Source organism: Capricornis sumatraensis, chromosome 18 (assembly GCF_032405125.1).
Source record: "Capricornis sumatraensis isolate serow.1 chromosome 18, serow.2, whole genome shotgun sequence".
Classification (NCBI taxonomy): domain Eukaryota; kingdom Metazoa; phylum Chordata; class Mammalia; order Artiodactyla; family Bovidae; genus Capricornis; species Capricornis sumatraensis.
The window spans coordinates 8,890,397-8,903,157 of record NC_091086.1 but is presented as its reverse complement, the minus strand read 5'-3'; the positions used below and the strand labels follow the sequence as shown (position 1 = coordinate 8,903,157).

General features: G+C 46.5%; 1 non-coding gene across 1 annotated transcript; it reads left to right on the top strand.

The window, feature by feature from the left end:
• Positions 1 to 8,641: 8,641 nt before the first annotated feature.
• TRNAH-GUG (transfer RNA histidin (anticodon GUG)) lies at positions 8,642 to 8,713 on the top strand. The gene has a single exon. It is a non-coding gene; the product is annotated as a tRNA-His (tRNA).
• The last annotated feature ends 4,048 nt before the right edge of the window (positions 8,714 to 12,761 follow it).

The window sequence follows — 12,761 nt, the reverse complement described above, 5'->3', positions numbered from 1 at the left end:
TTGGTCGGCGCTTATCGTTGCCCGCGCCCTCGTACTTCCATCTGCTTTATCATAGACTGTCTGCAGTCTCCCCAGATGTCTCACCTCCCTCTGCATTCCAGACACAGCCGATCTCTACTGCTGCTCTTTGTGACCAAATACCATGTTTGTCCCAAACCACCAACTAAGGCCTTGGGGCGTCTGGAAGTTGAAGACGTCAGCTGAGCACATCTTGATATTCCCGTCCCAGGGCGCTTCCTCTCTTACACATCCCTCCTCACTCTGTGCTTTGGACTCTGGCCTTCTTCCATCTGACCAGTTTCTCATTGTGAGCTGTAGGTACTCTCATGTTAGATCTCCCTCTTGGGTGCATTGATTTCATTTTGAAATTCATTTGTATACTTCAATTCTGTTGATTAACGTGTTTGAAAAGTTGGGGAAAAAAAAAAAGATTTTCTCCTTGGAAGAAAAGCAAAGACAAACCTAGACAGTGTATTAAAAAGCAGAGATACTACTTTGCTACAAAGGTCTGTCTAGTCAAGGCTATGGTTTTTCCACTAGTCATGTATGGGTGTGAGAGTTGAACTGTAAAGAAGGCTGAGTGCAGAAGAATTGATGCTTTTGAACTGTGGTGTTAGAGAAGACTCTTGCGAGTCCCTTGGATGGCAAGGAGATCCAACCAGTCAATTCTAAAGGAAAACAAACCTGATTATTCATTGGAAGGGCTGAAGCTGAAGCTCCAATAATCTGGCCACCTGACGCCAAGAGCCAACTTATTGGAAACACCCTGATGCTGGGAAAGACTGAGGGCAGGAGGAGAAGGGGGTGACAGAGGATGAGATGGCTGGATGGCATCACCGACTCGATGGACATGAGTTTGAGTAAACGCTCGGAGACGGTGAAGGACAGGGAACTCTGGCGTGCGGCAGTCCATGGGCTCCAAAGAGTCAGACACGACTGAGTGACTCAACAACAACATCGTATGTGCTTAAGAACAAGTGTGGAAAATAAACACCTAAATGTTAATGATTATCCCTGAATTGTGAGATTTATGGGCGATTTACTTTCTTTGCATTTACTTATTTATTCTAGCTCACTTGTTTATTCTTTACCACCTTGCCACCCGGGAATCTGTACACCTAAGGCAGGGCTCCCTATATCTGCATTTTAGATCCCTCCTCTTCCATTTTAATCTAGGCGAACTGTGGACCAATTTCAAGGAATATGACTTCTGGCTTCATTGAACATTTTTTACCTGTATCAAATAGGTATAACTTTTACCTATATCAAACGTGTGATCATAGTTGAAACTTATTTTGGTACTGATGACAGAATTCAGTCACTATATATACATATTCCGGAGAAGGAAGTGGCAACCCACTCCAGTATTCTTGCCTGGGAAACCCTGTGGACAAAGGAGCCTGGAGGGCTGCTGTCCATGGGGTCGCAGAGTCGGACACTACTGAGCAACTAAACAACAGCAACTATTTATATACATACGTGTAAGTATATAATCTTCAGCCATGTATCATGTCCACGTAAGGCCCCCTCGCACAGCAAACAGAGACGCACAGTGCTCCTTGATTCTTGGAGGTAGGAAAAAGGGGATGGGTAGTCCAGCTTCAGGCTCTTCCTAATTTAGGTCTTTATTTCTTCTCTTTCCCAGCCTTTTTGTTATCTGCTTCCAGTTTCACTTGCAAACTCCAGTACCAAAGTCTGAGATTTTACATGCTTTTCTTTTCTTTAATATTTACTTTTTTTTTGGGGGGGGGGGGTGCACCTTGTGTGATCTTAGTTCCTTAGTTCCTTATTTCAATCGAACCCTTGCACCCTGCAGTGAAAGGGTAGAGTTTTAACTATTGGATTTACATTTTTATGTGTAACGTGTTGTGCTAAAATAAAAATAAAAATAAACTCCCTCCTGCTAGCTCTGCTGCCATCCCCTGGCCTTGGAGGCCACCGCCCTCTGCCCGCGCTGCCTGCTGTAACAGCCCTACTGGCTTCCCACCGCTGCTCTTGCCCCCAGGCTCTGCATGCTCTGCGCACGGCAGCTGGATGTGCCTTTTAAATGTCGATGAGATCATGTCATCTCCTGCTCAAAGCCCTCCGTGGTTTCCTATGGTCCACCTCAGGAGAAACACAGAGTTCCTGACCTGGTCTATAAGCCCACGTGCGTTCCAGTCTCCTTTGGCCTCACTCTTCTTTCATTCCTGGACCATACCCACAGCTGTTTTGCAGTTGTTTCCTTCTGACCCTCCCATAGTGGTTTCTCTTCATACTTAAGGGTTCAGAGAAGCCATCACTGTCCTCTAGTATCACCCCATCATCTCTCACAGGCCCTTATTTGTTTCTATGCAATACTCGATTTCATTTGGAATTTTATGTTTTTAATTTTAATTGTTCAAGTTTCTGCTTACTTTTTAGTTCCATTGGGGTGGGCCTCTTTCGCTATTGCTGTATCTCTTTTATAAGGGCAGGAAGCTATCATCTTGTTTACTCTTGTCTACTCATCTCTTATCATCATAGCCTGTGCCTAGCACAATCCCTGCAACACAATGAGGGCACAAACGATCTTTGTCCAGTGACTGAATGAAGGAGTTGGCCTGCTACAGTGGTATCCTTAGACTCAGAGAAACCAGGGTGTGCATTATACCTGCCAGTGTCCTGGGCCCTCAGCAAAGCTCTGGCAGCAGAAATCACATCCTTGTGGCTTCTAAAGCCCTCGGAATGAGGGGCAGCTCCTGTGGTGGCCAAGGAGACAGGGGATGAGCCACAGAACCTAAACACTGAGTGTTCTCAGTTTTGTGTGCTTTCTGATTCATTCTGGTGCACAGACCAAAGTTCCAAGAGAGCAATGAAAAGCACACTCATGGTGGTTCTAGAAGGCAACAGGCCTGAAAGCTCCACAGCCGCCTCATGTGGTGTGGGGAGAATTACGAAACTTGTCTCTTATGAAAGAACTCTCTTGGCTGTGGATCATCATTTGAATAAAAATCAAATGACTTCGGATCTGTCCAAAATGAAGGATGTTTTAATACTTTGTGTGTAAAAACACTGATTTTTTTGCTTCTTTTTTATTAAACAGATTTTATTATTTTTCAGAATCTTGTCAGCATAATCATTTTATGGGTGGATGAAATATTCAGCCCTGTTGCTGCAGGAGTTCTTTCACAGCAATTACCTTGTGGCATTTTCGCTGTAATTAGGTTTTCACCGAGGATTTTTCCCTGGGTCTCTGTAATAAATGAAATATGACCAGAATTTAAATTTGTCAATTACAAGCAAGCATAGTGCATAAACACACAACAGAGCCATGAATTCCAAACCGCAGGCTGTTGCTGGGGGGCAGATGCTCTGAAAATTAAAATGGAAATAAAACTACTGACTGGCAAGTGAAAAGCGGCCCCCAAAGAAAGCAGATCTCCCCTAACACTCATGCATGATTCTACCCAACAGGGCGAGCTCTTGATTACAAATTCTTCACCATGAAACTGACAAATCAAGCAGCAAGGAGTGAATCTGTGTTAAAATGATTTACACTGGCCTCCGATCTCTTGCTCTGGGTCTCCCTATATTTCTTGAGTCTAGATCAAAAGGATTTTGGACATGCTTGGCCAGAGTCCCATTGCCTTGTGCAACCTGTTGGGGATCAAGGATAGACGGATTTGGGACAGGCCTGCTGCCTCCCGCTAGCTCCATTTTCACTGGCCTGCCTTCATTAACTGCTCCTGTGGGGCCCTCTGCTGGCCATCCCTTGTACAGGGGAAAATTCTAGGCGTATGCACTCCTGAGGACTCTTGGCAGATCCTTTATTTCATTAAACAAACCACAAAGCAAGAGCTACTTTTTTGAATTGCATGTGTAAGAACTCTTAAGCAAAGAAAAAGAAACACATTTTTTGGAAAACGTACCGAGTATCATGTGTTTGTTCATGCAACAAATCTTTCCTATGTATCTCTTCTGTGTCAGTCATATAGCAGTGAGCCCAAACTGACAGGTCTCTCGCTGGTCTGCACGTAGGCACAGACAGCTCACAGTCTGGAGGGAGAGACAGACTAGAATTCACAAATGGCACAGTTTAATTAGGCACTGTCATACAGGGCGTGTGATGTGGTTGAGGCAGCTTTCAGGGAGAATGTCCCTGGGGTAGGGACACGGGCTAAGATCAGAGGGAGAGAAGGACATTCCAGGCAGAGGCAACTGCATGTTCAGGATCAGAAGACAATCCTAGTACACAAGACGATTTGAAGGAGTGCCCAGCAAGGCTGGAGTGCTAGGAGCAAGGGGATGCCTAGGGCAAGAGGAGATGGGAGAAGGGGGCAGAGGCCAGATCATGGAGGTTGTGTGGAGGGATGGCATCTCTCCTGACAATGGTGGGAAGCTACTAAGGGCTCCCAAGTAGAGGATGGGAGTGATGGTGGTTGATAGGATTTTATTTGTGGTTTGGAAAGATGACCCTGGCTTCATGATGGGGAGCAGGTTGAAAGAGGAGACAAATAGGCTTGGAAGTCCAGTTAGGAGTTAGTGGATAGTCCACGTGACAGTCGGCAATACCTTGTTTAAAATGGTGGTGTCCAGTGGTTAAGATTCTGCACTTCGACTCCAGGGGCACGGGTTAGACCCATTGTCGGGGGACTAAGATCTTACATGCTGTGTGTGTGCTGTGTGCGTGCTAAGTCGCTTTAGTCGTGCCCGAATCTTTGCGACCCTACGGCTGTAGCCCACCAGGCTCCTCTGTCCGTTGGATTCTTCAAGCAAGAATACTAGAATGGGTTTCCATGCCCTCCTCCAGGGGATCTTCCCAACTCAGGGATTGAACCCACGTCTCTCATGTCTCCTGCATTGGCAGGTGGGTTCTTCACCACTGAGCCACCTGGGAGGCCCATGCTGTATGAGGAATGGCCAAAAAATAAAAAAATTAAAAAAAAATTTTTTTTCTAAATGGTTTCAGAGAGATGGTAATGAAATCAAAGAGCATTTAAGGGGTAGAATCCACGTGGACTTGGTAATGAGTAAGATATGGTGGGAAGAACAGGGGCAGGGTCTGCATTATATCATTTAATTGTTGGAACCTTGCAAAATAGCGTTATCCCCAATTAACATCTGAGGCAAACTGCGGCTCAGAGAGGTTTAGAGTTGGGCTTGAGATCACTCAGCTCGGAAGGGGGCAGGGTCTATGCCTATTAGCCCGCTGCAGTGGCTCTGAGATCCCTTGGGGTTATGTACCCCAGGTTCATCTCCCCTGCGTACTCTCAATGTACCTTCAACTTCTTGAGAACACCCCGAAATGCTTGCTGTGTTTGTGTCCTTGTTTTCCTTTCCTAGATTTCCTAGATTATCAAAGCTTCGGCCTTGTCCTGACTGTCAGCGATGAGTCCAGTGCCTGGCTCACGGTGGGAGCCGGGGAGACTTTGTTGAGGGAATAAGAGACCTTCATCAGCCTCCTGTGGAAGGGAGCCAGGGCAGTGTATTCTCACCGACCTAATTCTCTCTTACCCCGGGACCACAGGTTTGGGATTTTTGTTGGATTTGAGGCAGGGGGTAGATGCCCCACTCCCAGGGTGAAGTGATTGGAGATTCCTGTGGACCAGAATGCTAAGATGAGAACAGCGGGAGAATTAGGAGAGGAGACTGGACCCTCCCCAGACCACGTATTCCTCATCTCGGAGTCAGGAGACCTCCCTGACCACACACATGCAGAAAGACTCCTTGGATGTTAAAGGAGAGTGTTGCTATAGTCCAGGCTACACACAGGCCTTTTGTGGTAGAATCCCTCTTGGCTAAGAGACATGTGTGTGCACATGGGAGGATCCTGAGACACACTAAATATGGACCGTGAACCAGGCAAATCGAAATGATTGGCCAAAGGAAACCCAGAAGAAATGCCCCTTGTGAGTGATTTCAATCGCCACGAGGGGCAACTCGGGAACCCGCTCTCTGAGCTGGCTTGTGTGTCTATCCACATACACTATACTCCTTTTCCTCCCAATAAACACTTTCCTAGTTTCACTACTTTACATTTTTGTGGGGATTCTTTTTGGCAAAGCCAAAAGGCCTGGGGCCTTGTGACCAGCCTTTGGTCTAGTGGCTGGGCTTTCCTGCTCACACCTCCACGACCTGGCCTCCATCTCTGGCAGGGAGCTGAAGTCCCTGAAGTCCCCACTCCAAGTTGCAGAGTGGTCTCGAGGACCTCCAGATATCAGAATGCTCAAGATGGGTTTTCAAGAAGGATTTAGAAGCTTCTAGTATGGTTAAAAAAGCACAGGCTTCAAAACCGTATGCCTTTGGACTTCTATCTTCGCTCATCAGTTTATAAGCTGTGCATTCTAGAGTTATCCTTTTTATCCTTTTAGAGTTATGCTCATGTCCTCCTGGGGAAAGTAAGGACAGCTTGAGTATTTACTTCATTGGGTTGTTTGAATATTGCATTTGATCATCTATGCAAAGGGCTTGGCACATTGGTATATAAATTCCTTATTTTTGTAGGAAAAAAGCGTCAAAGTGACATGGCTAGCCAAGAAGGTGGATAAAGCTGCGAATTTCTCTCCATCTGCCTCAAAGCTCCTGTCACTTACAGATTCCTCTTCCTGCAGTTTATTCTGGAATAAGGAGGGAGGAAGTTGGCTCTCTGGGGGTCCCTGACAGGCTGACAGATGTCCCTTAAGGCAGCTTTCAACAGAGAACTCTTTTTTATTGTTATTATTATTCTTTGTGATTTACAGCGTGTGCCTACAAGCCTCTGGGCATGATCGTAGGTTAGGAATTAATAAATCATATCTGGTTCCTGTTTAATTCATGGCTCCCACAAAGGTAAACATGGAGACAAGAAGGAGGACCCAAGAAAACAAAGTGTCCCAAAGTCTGGATTCTGGGACACAGAAGGCTGCGGGAGGAACGACACCTAGCCAGAAGTGCAGTTGGAGCGAGACAGGTAGATAACAGATGGAGCTGAGGAGCCTGCGCACATGCCAGAGAGCAGAAGGTCCTTCCTTTAGACCCAAGGAATCCAGAACTCTGGGATCGTACATGAAAGTGCAAGTCACTCAGCCACGTCTGACTCTCTTGTGACCCCATGGACTGTAACCTGCCAGGCTCCTCTGTCCACGGGATTTCCCAGGCGAGAATTCTAGAGTGGGTTGTCGTTTTCTTCTCTAGGATATTACCCAGAGTGAACCCATGTTCCCTGAATTGGCAGGCAGACTCTTTACAGTCTGAACCACCAGGGAAGCTGGGATCACACATGCATGGATTCAAATCCTGGCCACGCAACTTATTTCTGTTAGCTGAGCCAAGGGCTCAAGGTCTCACAGCCGGTTGTTTGCAGAACTGGATTAAGATGAACCCAAACCTGTGGGTGGTTCTCAGTCATTGTAGGAGAAGAAAAAGAATTTGCCCTCTACTCTTCTACGTTCTTGGCTAAAACTCCCTGTAATATAAAGACGGGCTTCCCTGGTGGCTCAGACGGTAAAGAATCCATCTGCAGTGCAGAACACCTGGGTTCGATCCCTGGATTGGGAAGATCCCCTGGAGGAGGGCATGGCAATCCACTCCAGCTCTTACCTGGAGAATTGCCATGGACAGAGGAGCCTGGTGGGCTACAGCCCACAGGGTCGCAAAGAGCATACACGACAGAGCGACTAAGCACAATAATATAAAGACAGATTTTATTACAAGAGAAAAAAAACAGAAGTAAATTTTAAAGCTCCCCTGGCTTTATTCAACAATTCATGAACCAGGCAGCATCTGAGCCAGCAGATAGAAAGGAGCTCTGCGGAGCTGTACAAGATGAAAGACTTATAGGGAGAAGGGAGCAGGAGCAAGGAGGCTATGCTAGGTAAAGAAGTGGGTTGATTACCGTACAGTTACTTTCCTTTAGGTGCTGGCAGGGGTCTATCAGGCAGATCACCCCACTAACACCAATCAGGTGATCCCTGATGGTCCAGTTTCAGATTCCTCTTCTGTGGGAATCAAAACTCTGATTGTATTAAGTCTCAGTCTGGGGACTTGGGGCTCAGCATAAGTAATAGATCCATTTAGAGTCTGCTGCCCTCTTTGTTTCCACACTGCCCTTTCGGACCTCTCTCCCACCAAATCCCCCGCCCCACCGCCCTAGAGCACCGCAGAGTGTGGAGCTGAGCTCCTTGTGCTTTACAGCAGGTTCCCACTAGCTGTGCACTTCACACATCAATCCCAGCCTCCCAACTCATCTCCCCCACGCCCACCTGTCTGTCCGTATCTCTGTCTCTATTCCTGCCCTGCAAATAGGTTCATCCGTACCATTTTCCTAGACTTCACATATTTGCATTAATATACAATGGCTCAGATCATAAAGAATCTGCCTGCAATGCAGGAGACCCATGTTCGATCCCCAGGTTGGGAAGATTCCCTGGAGAAGGGAATGGTAACTGACTCCAGTGTTCTTGCCTGGTGAATTCCACGGTCAGAGGGGCCTGGTAGGCTACAGTCCATGGGATTGCAAAGAGTCGGATACGACTGAGTGACTAACACACACACACACACACACACACACACGGTATTTGTGTCTTTCTGACTTACCTCACTCTGTATGACAGACTCTAGGTCCATTCACATCTCCACAAATAACCCAATATTGCTCCTTTTTATGGCTGAGTAATATTCCATTGACCCTGATGCTGGGGCTTCCCTGGTAGCTCAGAGGGTAAAGCATCTGCCTGTGATGCAGAAGACCCAGGTTCAATCCCCGGGTTGGGAAGATCCCCTGGAGAAGAAAATGGCAACCCATTCCAGTATTCTTGCCTGGAGAATCCCATGGACAGAGGAGCCTGGTGGCCTACAGTCCATGGGGTCACAAAAAGCTGGACACGACTGAGCAACTACACTGAGCACACTTAGCACATAATATTCCATTGACCCTGATGCTGGGAAATATTGAAGGCAAAAGAAGGAGGTGGCAGAGGATGATATGTCTAGATGGCACCACCAACTCAATAGACATGAATTTGAGCAAACCGCGGGAGATAGTGGAGGACAGGGAAGCCTGGTGTGCTACAGTCCATGGGGTTGCAAAGAAACAGACATGACTTAGCCACTGAACAACAACAGTATTCCATTGTATATGTATATCATGTCTTCTTTATCCATTCATCTGTCAGTGAACATTCAGGCTGCTTCCAGATCCTGGCTACTGTAAATAGTGTTGCAATGAACATTGGAGTGCATGTGTCCTTTTGAATTATGGTTTTCTCAGGGTAAATTCCCAGTAGAGGGATTTCTGGATCAAACGGTAAGTAAGTAAGTAAAGTCACTCAGTCGTGTCCGACCCTTTGTGACCCTGTGGACTGCAGCCCACCAGGCTCCTCAGTCCATGGGATTCTCCAGGCAAGAATACTGGAGTGGGTTGCCATTTCCTTCTCCAGGGGATCTTCCCGACCCAGGGATCGAACCCAGGTCTCCCGCATTGGAGGCAGGCACTTTAACCTCTGAGCCACTAGGGAAGCTGGTATCAAATGGCAGTTCTATTTTTAGTTTCTTAAGGAACCTCTATACTGTTCTCCATAGTGACTGTATCAATTTACATTCCCAGCAATTCTTTTGTTTTTAACAACATGTATATGGATGTGAGAGTTGGACTGTGAAGAAGGCTGAGCGCCGAAGAATTGATGCTTTGGAACTGTGGTGTTGGAGAAGACTCTTGAGAGTCCTTTGGACTGCAAGGAGATCCAACCAGTCCATTCTGAAGGAGATCAGCCCTGGGATTTCTTTGGAAGGAATGATGCTAAAGCTGAAACTCCAGTACTTTAGCCACCTGATGCGAAGAGTTGACTCATTGAAAAAGACTCTGATGCTGGGAGGGATTGGGGGCAGGTGGAGAAGGGGACGACCGAGGATGAGATGGCTGGATGGCATCACGGACTCGATGGACATGAGTCTGAGTGAACTCCGGGAGATGGTGATGGACAGGGAGGCCTGGCGTGCTGCGATTCATGGGGTCGCAGAGTCGGACACGACTGAGCGATTGGACTGAACTGAACTGAGCTGATACCTTGTATGTGGGCTTTCCTGGTGGCTCAGATGGTAAAAGAATCTGCCTGCAATGCGGGAGAACTGGGTTTGATCCCTGGGTTGGGAAGACCCCCTGGAGGAGGGCATGGCAACCCACGCCAGCCAGTATTCTTGCCCTGAGAATCCCCATGGACAGAGGAGCCTGGTGGGCTATAGTACACTGTAGCTGAGTAGCTCCCTGAGATGGCCCAAGCCTCCACTCTAAATACCAGCTTACCCTAGAGACAAAAAAAAGACAGGCAGGCTGGTTAAGGGAGGTTCCCAGGAAAGGCACAGTAATAAGAGTGAGATTTGCTATGAAGATTTAAGTCAGTGCCTTCTTCATTGGCCATATTTTTTTCTGATTTAGAGTCATCCTTGGGATTCCCTGGTGGCTCAGATGGTAAAGCATCTACCTGCAGTGCAGGAGACCTGAGTTCAATCCCTGGGCCAGGAAGATCCCCTGGAGAAGGAAATGGAAACCCACTTTAGTACTGTTGCCTAAAAAATTCCATGGGCGGAGGAGTCTGGTGGGTTACAGTCCATGGGGTTGCAAAGAGTCGGACGCAGCTGAGCGACTTCACTTTTTTCCTCTTCCTCGTACAAAGAAGGGGATGTCTACAAGTAGAGATATCCTTTAGATAAATGTTAATGTCCTTACATAAGGGCATTACTACTCTGTTTAAGAGCTTCTCTTGAGTCTGCAGTTTCTCAAAATAATCCTTATGCCAAAAAGGCGTAATTTGGGGTGGCATATTCTGCTACCCTTCACCATCATGTTATACTGTTTATGAGCATAATATGGCATATTTATTACTGTTGTTTAGCCGCTAAGTCCTGTATGGCCCTCTTGTGACCCTGTGGACTACAGCCCGCCAGGCTCCTCTGTCCTTCCACGGGATCTCCCAGGCAAGAATACTGGAGAGTGTTGCCGTTTCCTCCTCCGGGGGATCTTCCTGACCCAGGGATAGAACTCTCATTCCCTCATTGGCAAACAGATTCTTAACCACTGAGCCACCAGAGAAGCCCCTTTTTGTTGCTTAAATATTTACTGCGTAACTATGAGTTCCCTAAAACAAATGCCTAGTATACAAAAAGAGCTAAATAAATGTATGTGGAACGTTTTATTGCCTTAGACTTTTCACTTCTGAAATTCCCTGCCCCCTCAATACCCCGCTCCCATCCCACAATTACATTGATCACCAGAAAAACCATTTTGGAGAGAAACATCTTAAGATCTTCACAAATTACCAAATTCACAATATAAAAATAAATACCAGCATAGTATGGGGCTGTCTTTCAAACGTTACATCCCTTTAGTCATGTTTTCCTGGGTAAACTGTCATATCACACACTGATGACTGACTTTTTTCCCCTACTCCTTGATGGCCACTTTTTGCAATGAAATAACCGTTTTAATCTTGGGAGACTTGCCCCATATGTGCTGCAGAGTCAAGTGGTGATGAAGGGAGAGCTGGGCTCCCTTACTCCATTCCAAGGACAGCAGGATTCAAATTCTCTCCACAGCAAAGCGTTAACCTGTCACACACTCACCCCTGGGATGCTTGCCCAGAGTCAAAGCCAGGGGACTCCGCACCAGGGGTCAGTGATGTTCTATGTGGGCCATTCCTTCCCCAAGGCCAGGTCAACCCTCTTTGGGGCCACTAGCAAAGTCTCTCATATTAATCCTGGGTTTTCTAATATTTCCAGGCTTATGTCTTAACCTAGTCAATGTATCATTTTTAATGTAAATTTTCCCCAGTTACAAAACCAAAACCATCCTAGAAGACTCAGAAAAGCGCCCCCAAAGGAAAACAAGAGATCAGATCACCAGTAGTTTCTCCACATAGGACGATGCTGGTATTTTTGCACAAAGTCTGCTAGCCTTTTCCCTCCTCCTATTCTGTAGCTCTAGAAAAAGAATTTTCCTTCAGATGTCCTCATATTTAAGATCAGGGGAGGAAAAGTTCCTTCCCTTATCCTTTCCAGAAAGAACCCAATAATTCCTATTATGTAAACTCTTTCAAAGAAGCAGTCTGTTCAACACTGTTGCTAAGCCATTTGTTGCTATAGCGATGCTTGGCCCTAGAGTGCAATAAACAAGCTTCCTGACCCAGCCTCTGAACCGAAGCCACCGTTACCTCCCCCAGAGCTTTCCAGAGTGGCTCATTTTGCCAAAGCCATTCATTTAAATTAGCAGCTCCCTTCTTAGTCGCTACTGTCTCTTTTGCTTCATACCATGCCTCACCAGGGGGCTGAAAAGCAGTGAGGACAATACACTGAGGCTGGAAGGCTGGTGCCCACTGCCCTTTGTGGGCAGCCTCTGGGGATCTGAGGCACATGCAGAGGCTTTTCTTCTGGTGCTGTCTTTGCTGGGCACACTGTCCACCGTCTTGGATGCTTGTCACCCAGGGCAAAGCAAGGCAGGCTTCAGGCTTATGGGTTCAATTTAATTATATCGGAAAGTCTGATGATAACCATATTTAACCAACCCCATGTAACTTTGTTTGAACTAAACATATTGAGACAATCTCACACAGAACATATTGGAAAGCTCTTTGGAATGTTATGTACAGCAGCAAAATATTACAGCTGAAGGGATGTCGACTGGTGATGGGGAAGATATGCAAAGTAGAAACCATACATTATTTCACTTGATTCTGGCAACAATCCTTAAGGGCAGGCAATATCTTTTCTTTCCTCTTTTAAAGGTGTGGAAGCAGAGGCTTAAAAAGATTAAATGATTTGCCCAAGATCCT